This window comes from Epinephelus moara, chromosome 18 (genome assembly GCF_006386435.1).
Source record: "Epinephelus moara isolate mb chromosome 18, YSFRI_EMoa_1.0, whole genome shotgun sequence".
Classification (NCBI taxonomy): domain Eukaryota; kingdom Metazoa; phylum Chordata; class Actinopteri; order Perciformes; family Serranidae; genus Epinephelus; species Epinephelus moara.
The window spans coordinates 34,337,348-34,351,533 of NC_065523.1; the positions used below are offsets into that span (position 1 = coordinate 34,337,348).

General features: G+C 40.6%; 1 protein-coding gene across 1 annotated transcript in view; it reads left to right on the plus strand.

Moving 5' to 3' along the window:
* The first annotated feature begins 6,971 nt into the window (after positions 1-6,971).
* Positions 6,972-14,186, plus strand: part of pvalb6 (parvalbumin 6) — an 87,027-nt gene continuing 79,812 nt past the window's right edge. The window contains exon 1 of the mRNA XM_050069269.1: positions 6,972-7,242. The gene's annotated coding sequence lies outside the window, so the exon portion shown is untranslated. The remainder of the gene's footprint in view (positions 7,243-14,186) is intronic.

Sequence of the window (14,186 nt, forward strand, 5' to 3'; positions counted from 1 at the left end):
GAGGTTTGTGGAAATGTGAACTGCTAGTTTCTCCTCTGACACGTCACATACCTGTGTGCTGCCAGGGCTCGCCTGGTATTTCTAGGCAGTCATGACACCGACGAAGACTTCTTGGACCTGGAGCCGGGCTTCTCGGGACGAAGACTTCTTGGACCTGGAGCCGGGCTTCTCGGTCGCCGCCGCGGAGCACTATGGTCTCCGTATTTGACAGGAATACGTATTTCTGTCTGTGTCTGTGACCCCCCCTTCAACCACAACCGGCAGGATTCGCCTTTAGTTTCTGCTGTGGCTTGGCTGCTTCCTGGTTTATCCAACCAGCATTAGCTTCTGTTCCTCATCTGCACCGGTCAAGCTGGCGCTGATGTTTATATCCATTATCGTTGTCAGTAATGCCTGCTACGAGCATGCCGCCGGCTCTCGCGTTGTTTTCGAGATGCAAACTGTCAGTCAACCGATTGCTAGTCTCGCGATACCCGATCCATGACTCTACAATCGATTCATCTAAGGACTCATGGCTGATTCGTATCGATTGAGGAGGCTGCTACCGACGTAGCCGTATCTCTCGCTTGTCAAACCGGATATCCGGTCGTATCGGTTAATCGTTCCCAACCTTAGTAGTAACTGGTCAAAAATTTTCTCAGCGGTTAACCATTGACATCCTTTGTATGCATGATTCAGACTCTGATTCAGGTAGTCTGCACAGTTCTGAGCTGGTGGCTAGCAGCTAACAGTGCTAACAGCGTGAGCAGTGCTAACAGAGCTGTCATTGTCAACCAGGGGGAACCACAGGGTGGGCACAATGCTTCAGGGAAACTGCTGTCCCGTTGTCAACGTTAACTGTCATATGAGCGCAATGCAGAGAGGCAGCAATTAGCTAGCCAATGAGATACACACAAAGGGAGTCATGCACTTGAAGTCCGATCGTCTACCACAACACACACAGAGAAGTTGGGATTACAATACACACAGAGGGAGTGTGACTTCATTACCTGCTCAGGATGTCCACTACACCTTTACGTAGCAAATAGCTGTTTGCTGCTATAGTAATGCTCTAAATGACGTCTACAGAACATTTAAAATGGCACTGAGAAAAGTCAAGAATCAAACCATGATTTATATCTGAATAAGTAAATTGTGCTTTACTTCAGAGCGTGAGCTTTCACTTCCTCTTTTACTGCCAGTGGTGCTCGTGTAGGACTGACTGCCACAGTCTGATCTGCAGCTCTGGGGTCGACAGAAATGTTGCAACTTGTGAGGCGAAATCCCTCAAAGCTGGAACTGCGCCTGTATCTCTCGCTGTCCATCTATTTTACAAACACAAAATTGGACTTTGCTCGCAGCATAAATCCACGCACAGACTTTCTGGAGGGTGATTTGCCCGAGAATCACGGTGCAGCACATTAGTGTGTGGGAAAACAACACATTACAGGCAAGCCTCGGGCCATTCTAGTTTTTTTTATTAAAGCTTGATTTTAGCTGGCTTTTATGGAAGTGGACTGCTCCTGTCAGTGGTGTGTTTAAACAGCTGAGTAAAGCTATTTTTGAAAAAGAGACAAGAAGTCCCAGGATTAAGCTCTTTGTTGGCCAGCATCCACCCTGCTGAAGTGTCCTTGAGCAAATGAGTCCTCACCTTGAGAAAATGAATCTTCGCCTCGTCAGCTCCAGAGCGCCGTAGCTGACCTGGACCTCTGACACGGAATACAAATAGAGATTTCAAATGCATCACATCTGTATTATCACAGGTCCTTTAATGCCCCTCAGGTGCTTACTGTGATGAATGAGACTTGACCCGTAAATCAGTACCTTTATTCCAAAACCATGTCCCTAAGGTGTTCTTTTTTCCCAATGCTGCATTTTTCAGTGCATTCAAGGATACATACGCCTGCAAAGGTAAAACAGTCACAGACATGGACACACAAATATGCAAAAAGAAAACACACAAGCTTATAATTGCACATAATTCAACACCTCGCAGGATTTCTCTCACCACTCTGTAATCATGGATGGATTACCGAACGGGCCTATCCGGCTTAGGCAGACAGAGCCTCTCTTTGAAGTGACTGTTAACATTGGTTGTTGAAAAGTCAATGAAGTGTGAGAGACGTAGAGCGACTAAAAACAGAAGCAAAACAACCACAGAAAGAAGCAAATGACAACAAAGATGGAAAATGACCACAAAGAAATGACTATAAGAACAAAACAGGTGCAAAGACCCACAACATGATTTCAAAGATACAGAGAAGAGACACAAAATGACTAAAAAGAGACAAAAACGACCACAAAGAGGTGCAAGAAAAGACGTAACGTGACTGCAAAAAAATGAAAAGACCACTCACTTCTACCCTCACTCGTGAACAAGACCCGAAGATACTTGAACTCCTTCACTTGGGGCAGTAACTCTCTCCCAATCCAGAGGGGACAATCCACCTTCTTCCGGCAGAGCACCATGCCCTCAGACTGGTAGGTGCTGACTCTCATCCTGACCACTTCACACTCGGCTGCAAACCGTCCCAGTGCGTGCTGGAGGTCACGGTGTGATGAGGCCAACAAAACCACATCATCTGCAAAAAACAAGGATGCAATTCTGAGTTCACCAAACCGGACCTCTTCAACCCCCAGCTGTGCCTTCAGATCCTGTCCATGAATATCAATGACTACAAAGAGACAGAAAATGATCAAAATCAAATAAACTACAGCAAAATGACCACAAAAAACCCCCAAAATGACTACAAAGAGATGCAAAACTACTATAAAGAAAACAACCACAAAAACATCAAGACTACAAACACAAAATACCAGAAAAATGCAAAAAAATACTAAAAAAAGATGGAAAACGGCCATAGAGTGACAAAAACCCCAATCAAAAACAGATGCATAACGACTTAAGTAAGCTGCAAAATACACAAAAAACAGACCTGAAAACAAAAGACTACAAACACAAAACACCAAACAGATGCAAAATGATTAAAGAGATGCAGAACGGGCCTGAAAGGACAAAAAACCCCAAAGAAAAACAAATACAACCACAATAATTAAAAACAGATGCAGAATGACAAAAAAAACAACTGCAAAATGACCACAAAGAGACAAAAACCGGCACAGAAACAAAAGAACATACAAACATTAAATACAAAACGGATGCAAACCGTCCACAGAGGGATGCAAAAGACGAAAAGCAATCACAGTTGCAAGATGCAAAATGACTAAGAAAGCTGTAAGATAACTACAAAGAGACACATAATGATGACAGAGACAAAAAATGAACACAGAAATGAAAGACTACAAACACAAAATAAGAAACAGAAGCAAAACATCCTCAGACACACAAAACTGCCATAAAAAGACACAAATGGATGCAAAATGACCAATAAAGCTACAAACTGATCACAAAGAGACACAAAAAGACTACAAGAAGACAGAAAATGAACACAAAAACAAAAGACCAGAAACACAAAATTCCAAACAAATGCAAAGCGGTCATAAAAAGTCAAAAAGCTATCAAAAACAGCTGCAAAATGACTACAAAGAGATGCAAAACAGCCATAAAAGGACAAAAAAGAAAAGAACAAATGCAAAATGACTAAAAAAAGCTACAAAAACAAGACCACAAACAGAAAATACCAAACAGATGTAAAACAACTACAAAGAGATGCAAAATGAGCATAAAGAGACAAAAAACAACCACAAACAAATACTGTAAAATGACCGAAAAGAGACACGACTATAAATAGACAAAAAAGGAGCATGAAAACAAAAGATTACAAACACAAAATACCAAACAACCACAAAAAGTAAAAAAAAATGACAACAAAAACACAGAGACTAGGTAACACAAAACACCAGAGATGCAAAACAACCATAAAGAGACAAAAAACAATCACAAACAGATGCAAAACGACTACAAAGAGACGTTTACAGAGACAATAAACAGCACAAAAACAAAGACTACAAACACAAAATACCAAACACATGCAAAACGAGCATAAAGAGACAAAAAAACAACCACAAACAGATGACTACAAATACTGCAAAATGACCAGAAAGAGACACATAATGACTATAAAGAGACAAAAAAGGAGCATGAAAACAAACAACCACAAAGAGACAAAAAACAATCACAAACAGATGCAAAACGACTGAAAAAAGCTGCAAAACGACTACAAAGAGACACACAAGGACTACAAAGAGACACACAAGGACTACAAAGAGACAAAAATGAACACAAAATTCCAAACAGATGCAAAGTGGTCATAAAAAGTCAAAAAGCTATCAAAAACAGCTGCAAAATGACTACAAAGAGACACAAAACGACTTCAAAGAGATGCAAAACAGCCATAGAAGGACAAAAAAGAAAAAAACAATCAAAAACAAATGCAAAATAATAAAAAAAGCTGCAAAAACGACAAAAACAAGACCACAAACAGAAAATACCAAACAGATGTAAAACAACTACAAAGAGATGCAAAATGAGCATAAAGAGACAAAAAACAACCACAAACAAATACTGCAAAATGACCGAAAAGAGACACGACTATAAATAGACAAAAAAGGAGCATGAAAACAAAAGATTACAAACACAAAATACCAAACAACCACAAAAAGTAAAAAAAAAATGACGACAAAAACAGAGACTAGGTAACACAAAACACCAGAGATGCAAAACAACCATAAAGAGACAAAAAACAATCACAAACAGATGCAAAACGACTACAAAGAGACGTTTACAGAGACAATAAACAGCACAAAAACTAAGACTACAAACACAAAATACCAAACACATGCAAAACGAGCATAAAGAGACAAAAAAACAACCACAAACAGATGACTACAAATACTGCAAAATGACCAAAAAGAGACACATAATGACTATAAAGAGACAAAAAAGGAGCATGAAAACAAACAACCACAAAAAGACAAAAAAATGACAACAAAAAAAGAGACTAGGCAACACAAAACACCAGAGAGATGTAAAACAACAAGAAAGAGACAAAAACAATCACAAACAGATGCAAAACGACTGAAAAAAGCTGCAAAACGACTACAAAGAGACACACAAGGACTACAAAGAGACAAAAAATGAACACAAAAGACTAGAAACACAAAATTCCAAACAGATGCAAAGTGGTCATAAAAAGTCAAAAAGCTATCAAAAACAGCTGCAAAATGACCACAAAGAGACACAAAACGACTTCAAAGAGATGCAAAACAGCCATAGAAGGACAAAAAAGAAAAAAACAATCAAAAACAAATGCAAAATAATAAAAAAAGCTGCAAAAACGACAAAAACAAGACCACAAACAGAAAATACCAAACAGATGTAAAACAACTACAAAGAGATGCAAAATGAGCATAAAGAGACAAAAAACAACCACAAACAAATACTGCAAAATGACCGAAAAGAGACACGACTATAAATAGACAAAAAAGGAGCATGAAAACAAAAGATTACAAACACAAAATACCAAACAACCACAAAAAGTAAAAAAAAAATGACGACAAAAACAGAGACTAGGTAACACAAAACACCAGAGATGCAAAACAACCATAAAGAGACAAAAAACAATCACAAACAGATGCAAAACGACTACAAAGAGACGTTTACAGAGACAATAAACAGCACAAAAACAAAGACTACAAACACAAAATACCAAACACATGCAAAACGAGCATAAAGAGACAAAAAAACAACCACAAAAGACAAAAAAATGACAACAAAAAAGAGACTAGGCAACACAAAACACCAAAGAGACAAAAAACAATCACAAACAGATGCAAAACGACTGAAAAAAGCTGCAAAATGACTACAAAGAGACACACAAGGACTACAAAGAGACAAAAACAAGCACAAAAACAAAAAACTACGAACACAAAATACCGAACAGACACAAAACCATCATAAAGAGACAAACAACAGTCCCATACAGATGGAAAATGAGTAAAACAAGGTGCAAACTGATGACAAACCTGCAGCCTTGGTTCCCAGCTCTTATATAGGAGGGATGGGGGCTTTTACTTGTGTGTGCCTGGGGGCCTGTTGTTTCATGACTCTAATGTGTTTCTAGGTTACATACTGTACATTACCGTGCACGTCACCCTCCTTAAACTCTCTGAAAGACACATGACAGATCAGTGGATTTTCACAATATCACCATCCTCCATTCAGCCTCCTTTTCCCTCTCCCTTCCTCCTCTCTTCTTCAACGTTCTTTCATCCCTGAGTGCATTTAGCCAGAGGCCAATCTGCTCCTCTCCCTCCACTCTCCACATGTCCTGTCTAATGCCCTCTGTCATTATCACTGCATCCCTTCCTTAGCGTACCACGTTCCCCCGATTCCATTTTGGTCTCCAGCTCTCACAGAACTCAGCCAGCTCCTCTTCCTTCACCTTCTCTTGCGTCTCCCGCTCTGCTGTTATTCTCACCCGGCCCCTTTGTCCGCCGGCTCCTGTAAGTTATTGCTCCAAAGTTAATTGTGGTATCCGTACTGCAACACACCAACACAGGATTGGATTACAGTGTGATTTAATGGATGGAAGGGCATTTTCTCCACTCTCAAACTGACTGTGTCCATGAGACGGGCGGCATGTGACGGCCTGACATGAGTGGTGCTTGTGTGATTTTGGCGGCTGTGAAAGGTTACAGTTGTAATGGAGTAAAGAGAGAGTTGTGAGGTGTGATGGTTTCACTTATTGCCAATAAATCGAAGCCCTCTGGATTACAGCATACCTGTTTCTATGCTCTCTGCCTTCTCTGTCCCCTCTAACCACCTTTCCCTCCCTTTCTTCGGTCTCTGCATCCTTACCCTTCCTTCCTCCCTCCTCGCTCCAACTTTCCTCACCCTCCGCTCCCTGCAATCCCTCCTCCTCCTCTCAAACATCACACAATCCCCTCCTATCCCAATCCAGCGCACCCTCACTCTCTCCCTCCCTCTTCCTTTATCTCTCCCTCCCTCTCCCTTTCTCCCCTTCATCTCACCTCCAGCCAGCCGGAGCACCCTCCTCCTCCTCTTCCTCCTCTTGGATCACACAGCCCGCCTGCTCTAGTCCACTTTCTCTCTCTCTCTTCATACCTCTCACTCTCTCTGCTGTCTCTTGTCTTTTATCTCTCTTTCTCTCCCTCTTTCTGTCTCTTTCTCTCTTTCTGTCCTCCACTTCTCTCCAGCCGCAAGAAGCTCGCAGGCTCGCCGCTCTTCCTCCAACTACTGAGGATTCAGAAGCACTCGGGACGAAGACCCTGTCACTGGAGGTAAGTGTCTATATGTGTGTGTGTGTCAGTGTGTGTTGGTGGTCATGAACCTTACATGCATCAGCTGCTGCTTTAGGAGGCAGATGGGATGGCCGATGAAAAGAAGAGAATAAGGGTAGTGGAGAAAGCCAGCTGTTCTGCAGTATATGGGAGAGTGACATGACAGGAGAGTGAGAAAGATGTAAAAGAGGCAATGATGATGATGATGGCGGTGATGGTGTGTGAGGGGAAAAGTGGAAGAAAAGCATGGAAAAAGAAATGCTATTTTGATGCAGCAGTCACAATCGACTTCTGCATCAAAAAAGAGTCAGACAGAGTTCAAGAAGATGCAAAGAAAACCAAAAATGGAAATGAGGGCGTGAGAAAAAACAAACCAAAGACATAAAAAATGGATTAGAGAGCAGCCAACACAGAGGGAGAGAAATAATTCAGAAACGGGATGCTGATGTTTCCCCCGGTGTGGCAGTTGCATGCCTACAAATGCAGCGGTGCCTGCCTCCTCCTCTCCCGTAAAAAATCCCATTCACAAACAGGACCTGAAAACAGGCGATGGTGATTGGTTCCCCGAGCGCTGTGTGCCTGTGTGTGCTTCATTGTGTGTGTATGTGTGTGAAAGAAAGAGAATGAGGAGGGGTGAAAACCCATTACATTCCTGTGAGGGTGATGCTGAGGCTTCGGAGCAGATGCTTGAATGAAACTGCAGGGTATGCGCTTGTACATTAATATTACCTACACAGTCTACTGTACAGGAACGTGCAGAGGGTGAGAGATGTATAGTGACACTGCATTTTAATTTGTGGTTCCCATTTATTATTTTCTTTCATCAGCACAACAGAGTGTCACAATGACAGATGTGTGGACAGATTGGCGCGAGCGGTGATTTTGCGCCAGACTCAAACTTCTTTTTTTCTTCTTTTAAGTCTTTCTGCCTCATTGCGTCATTCTCAGTGCTGCTCCAGATTGTCATCCCTCTCCCCGCCACCGTCACTGGCACAATCCCTCTGCCACCGCCAGCCCTCTTAGATTAACAGCTGTCCAAACAGCGATGCTCTCCTGCCTCGCCAAGGCAGGCCAATTAGAAAGTGACATTTGTTTGGGGAGGGGAGGGGATGGAGAGCTGTTGGTGCGTTAGACTTGAAGGGCAGGGAGGTGATGAAGGAGGGAGAAAGACGGAGGTAAGAAAGGGTGGAGGAGAGTTGGGTAACTTCAGATACCCTCTCAGGTCACAGTGTAGAGACAAAGATAAGAACAATAAGGTCAATATTTGATGAGAAGTTTAGACGTCTGGATGTTGATAGCAGTTGATGTTATAAAGAAAAACTTTGACGTGCTGTGGCGCTGGAGGAAAAGTCATTACAATTTATCCTCTGGTAATCTTGTATATTTGTAGCAAAGTTCACGGCAGTCCGTCCAGTACTTGTCAAGATATTTTTCTTTGAGCTATAAATGTCAACCTTGTTGTGGTGCTGGAGATGCCAGGGTATAACCAAAATCAGAAGGAATCTGGAGATTATGAATGGTTGTACAAAATGTCAAGGCAATTCATCTAATACTTGATTAGATATTTTAGTCTGGACCAAAACAATGGACTGAGTGACATGTCCATGCCTGGAGTCATGCTGTTGGCACAGCTTGAAATTAAAACTGGATAAATTTGATAAAATAATAAATTAAAAAAGAAGTGTAATATGGCCCCGGGGGTGTGTAATCATACTAATTTTAAAAAAGTGAGCTAACAGAAGTGCAGATTGTGAACGGTAATTCATTCCACAGTTTAGTGGCCATGACAGAAAATGCATGGTCATCCTATATGAATGGGTATGATAGTTCAGAGATATAGCTTGGAGCCTTGTACGTGAGTAATGTCATTTTAATGGTCCTGGAGAACAGCCCTGTCTCCTAGAAATTAAGTTTATATATACTAAAATTGAAACCACAAATATGTTTTAAGGGAAACGTAATGCTGAGCAAATTACGTTTTCTATTAAGATAATGAGGAAATGTTGCTAATTAACGTACTTTGATACTGAATGTATTAGCAAAAAGTTCCCTGAGAGCTTATTTCAGTTGTTTTCACCAAATTTGGCAATCTCGCAATACAGCATCCACTCATGAACCCGGGGTTTTTGTTTCAAGGTCCCGCAATTAGTGATGTCCTCATCTGATCTCAAAAATCACTACTGGGGCCAACCAAATAATTTTCTTTAAACTGATTTGGATCAGCTATATTGCGCTATATATCGAGAGCTCGATCTGATCCTTTGTTTTACATCAGCTGTCACACAGCTCGCGTAGCTTTCCTGCACAGCAATGCAAAGAGTGCAGCTGTGGTCAATTCTCCAACTCCCCATCTCTCCTCCACATGTCATAAACAACAGTAAAATGAAGAATGAGACTTTTTATTTATGTTATTTATCAAAGTTATGAGCTCACATTTCATTTCAGCTCAGAGCGGAGTCTCTTGCACTTTGCTGTCATTGATGATGCATTATGTTCTAGACGAATAGAAGTATCAGATCAGGAAGAAACTTAGGGGCTAATAAAAACCCTTGATCCTGATATCCCTATCCTCAGCTACCTCTTATCTTATGAAGCCTGCATGGACCCTAAATGTAGTGTTTAGTTACCTGAAAGAAAAGTGTCTGAACATAAACCAGGCAGCGATTATGTTGCCACAAAAATGTATTTGAGGATGCAGTTTAGTGACATACAATCATTTCTAGGAGACAGAGTTCACTGGAAACAATGGGAAGCTAATGAAGAGTTGTTAAAATTGGGTTAACGTATTTTTTCCGTATAGTTTTAGTTAAAATCCAAGCAGCTGCATTTGGGACAAACTGCAGATGATTTATTGCCTTTTTTCTGACTGAAAACTGCAATAATCCAATAATGGAATAGATTTGATTCAGACTGTGTGAGGAAACTGTTCTCTCAATCTTGTCCTTGTTAAAATGGACAAAGTTACCCATCATCCAACATCTTCAAGTCAGTCCTTTAGGGCAGCCAAACTTAAAAAATCAGCAGGGTTGTCAGGAGGATATAATTGTGCATCGTCTGCATATATACAAAACAATATGTCGACCATAGGAAAGCATTTTAATAGAAAAAAGAACAGAGCCCAGAATCTATCCTTGAGGTACACCGCAAGTATGTTTCATAGGCAAGGAAATAGAGAAAGTTAGACAGATAGGCTTTGACCCATTTAAGAGATAATTTGGGTAAGACAGGGTGAGACATGAAAGTATTTTAATCGGCCTCAATACAGAGGAGACCCTAAAACTAAGCAGCCATTATTGTTCAAAAATCCTATTCTTTCCCTTTTCTATATAGGCTATTCTTACACCATCCACATGCCCCTGTGGACCTCTCCTCCTGCCCATCTTTCTCCACTCTTACACTCACACATCATACGTCCCCATAAACTTTACCACCACTTCTCCATTAGATATAAAAGTCAAGCGTGATGCATGGTAGCATATCCTCTCCTGATTTCATGGGAAATCAGTAATTTAACGAGGGTGGAGCTCTGTGGAGTGTGAAATACCCAGGTGTGATATAATGCTCCTCTGGGAGGAGACCTCACAGTGTGGGTATGGGACGTTTGTGTGAGAGGGAATGGTTTTCTAAGTCTGTGTATAGATTGGAAGAGGAAGAGGAGAGGAGGGACAGGAAGGTGGATGAGTGTGTGAGAAGGAGAAAGAAAGAGAAATAAATAAATAAATAAATAAATGAAAGTGTGTGTGTGTGTGTGTAGCTATGCAGTGCAGATGCTGTTGTGTTTAGGGAAGCGTGGAGAACCAGTGTAGGAGAAATTGCAGACCGGCGTCGGTGGGATTGGGACAGGTGGACCGGGAAAGGTATTTAAGCACCGTGACAGTCAGACTGGGACTTCACTCAGCGTGTGTGTGTATATGTGCGTGTGCATTAACAATATGTGGTCTAGTTGGTCCTATTAAGTGCACTGATTAACTGCGGGAGCTCTAAGTGCTGCTAAATGCTGGTTTGAGGTGACCTCTGTGGCCTGTCAGTTGAGATGAAAAAAAAAAAGGTGTGTATCTGTGTCTGTCTGTGTGCACTTCCCTCTGTCACAGTACAAAGATCCAGGCACAGTCCTTCACACCGATACAATATCCACTCTTGTATATCCATGTTTTGCTCGGTTGAAGGGCAGTCGGCACATCTGCTGAACTGAACGGACATCCTCGTGAAAATTGTCACAAGAAAATCCACCACTGGAAAAAGCTGACACTCACTCTTGCAAAAGGAGGCACAAACATCTAAACTACATTCAAACAGTAATTTTTCTGATACTGTAGACTACTCCTGTAATGTGTTCTCCCCTGACGTGACACATGGAGGGTTGGTAAACTGTTCTTTTGTCTACACTAAAGCATAATGGCCCATGCTTTAGTCTATTATGAGGTAAATGATCCAAAGAAAGCTTGCTTCAATGCTTGTTCTAAAATGTGTGACTAAGTCCTTACACTTAATGGTTATCATTAACAGGGTGTGCATATATTTGCCCTTATGTTAGCGCAAATTAAAAATCAATCTAAAAGTGTGAAATCATTTGAAATATAATGAGGTGTAATGGAGGGTCATTTTAAATATTGAAATCTCAACTGGTTTAAATTCTGACTCATTCAAATGGCACTAATGTAAAACAAGAATCTGCAGCTCTGTGAAGCTGTAATGTGGCGCTTTGAGCTAAATGCTAACCTCAGCTTGCTAACATGCTCATAATGCTAGCATGTTGATATTTAGCAGGTAGGACGTATACAATGTTCATCATCGTACATTAGCGTGTTAGCCACAGTAACATTTACTAAATAGCACTAAACACAAAGTACAGGTGAGGCTGGTATCACTTGCTTTGCTTGTATTAACCCTTTAAGATCATTGTGGTTTAAACAGAAGTAAAATAAAATCATAATAGCTAGAGCATTCATTCTTTTTGCAGCAGAAAGATAAGATTTTTGTCTTCCCTGTCATCATGTTAACACCTTTAACACCTTACCTTACGTGCAGTGCAAACATGGTATTATATCATAATTGTGCTGGACGTTCCCCATAATGCCTGAGATTGTTGTTTGCATAATCTTATTTATATATATCTATGTCTGTCTAAAATAAAAACCAGAATAGCTAGATAGCAGAAGGCTAAGACTTCTGTCTTCAGTGTCGTTACACTGTACACTCGTACTACTTTACGTTCGGTGCAAAGCCATGCAGAAATGTACGGTGGTGCCAGAGGAATGAGTGATAAATGCCTTTGCACTTTGTTCATAAAAATGACCATATTGCAAAACTAAATAATGTGCATAATTTGTATAACTTGTGTGTGCTTGTGTTAAGAAACTTGGGAGTGTTAAGAAATATGTTGTTTATGTTTCTACATTTAAAAATTGTTTGGGTTTACATGTTTTGTGTTTTTTGTTTGTAAAATTTGATGGAAAAACCTACTGGATTTTTTTCCCCCAAAGGCACAATTTGCGTACTTTTATCAGTTATTATGGTTTATTGACTTAAATAACTTTTTAGCTTAGGTTGTGCAGATTCTAGGGATATGAGGCATTTGAAGATACGACATCACAGTAAGCAAAAATACAAATGTAGGCACTGGCTGACCATTTCTATTGAAGAGGTCAAAGGGTTAATTATGGAAATGCATTCATCTTTGCAATAGTTGTGGAGACATTTCACAAAAAACTACCCCTAAAAAACATACAAACAATAACCCTATCACCAGAATGAATTTTGGAATCGTACGTTTCTTCAAATCAGAGATACGTTACATTTATACGTTATTATGTAGATGATACATGTCACTAATCTCATTAAATCCTGTTACTTCCACCTATGAAATATTACCAAAATTAAATCAGTGTGTCTTTTCCTGAGCTAGAGAAGCTTATTCATACTTTTGTATTCTCTTTGCCTTGACCACTGTAATGCATTGTTTACGTGCCTCAGTAAATATTCAGTAGCTCGGCTTCAGCTCGTGCAGAATGCTGCAGCTCGTAATATAACTGGGTCGAATCGTAGGTCACATAACACCCCAATTCTCACCTCCCTCCACTGGTTGCCTGTGAACTCCAGAATTAATTTTGAGATTCTTTTAATAACTTTTAAAGCTCAACATGGTTATAGTTATGTAGCTTAGCTTCTGACTACCAGTCATGACCTGAGATCCTCAAGTCTACCCTGGCTAGTCATCCCTAAATCGAGCTTGGTAGCTAAAGGTGGCTGGGCTTTTGCCATTGAGGCCCTGAAACTCTGGAATTCTCTACAAGCTAGAGGCTGGCTAACACATTACCTGTTTTTAAATCATTGCTTAAAACATACTTTTATAGGAGAGATTTCCCTTTTAATGCACAAGTTGTACTTTTTTGATTTGAAGCTTTTGAATTTTATTTCCTTTTCCTTTCATGCACTTTGTGAAGCACTTTGTAACCTTGTTTACATAAGTGCTATACAAATAAAACTATTATTTTTATTATTATTATTATGTCAGTTAATGTGTGGTCACATTTAGGCACAATAAAACCATTTGGTTACGGTTGATCTCAAACGCTGGTCTGCAGAGCCACAGTGTTGGACCGACCAAGAGATATTTTGCCATAGCCATTCCTGGGGCCACACAGCTAGTGTGGCTAAAAATGCACAAAGCAACAGAAACACACACACACACACACACACACACACAGCTACATGTATTGTCAAACTGCCCATAGAAATGGATTCATTATCCTTCACTACCTTGGCTGCATTGTCCAGACCACACACAATGAAAAAAACATTATGAGCCATTGGGGGTGATGATTGTGTGTTAGCACGCATGTGTGTGTGTGATACGGCATGTTTGTGTGTATTCCCACGTATGGTCAGGGAGCCTATCCTGTGTCCCACATTGCCAATTGCCCTCTGGTTGTCTATTTTCTCTC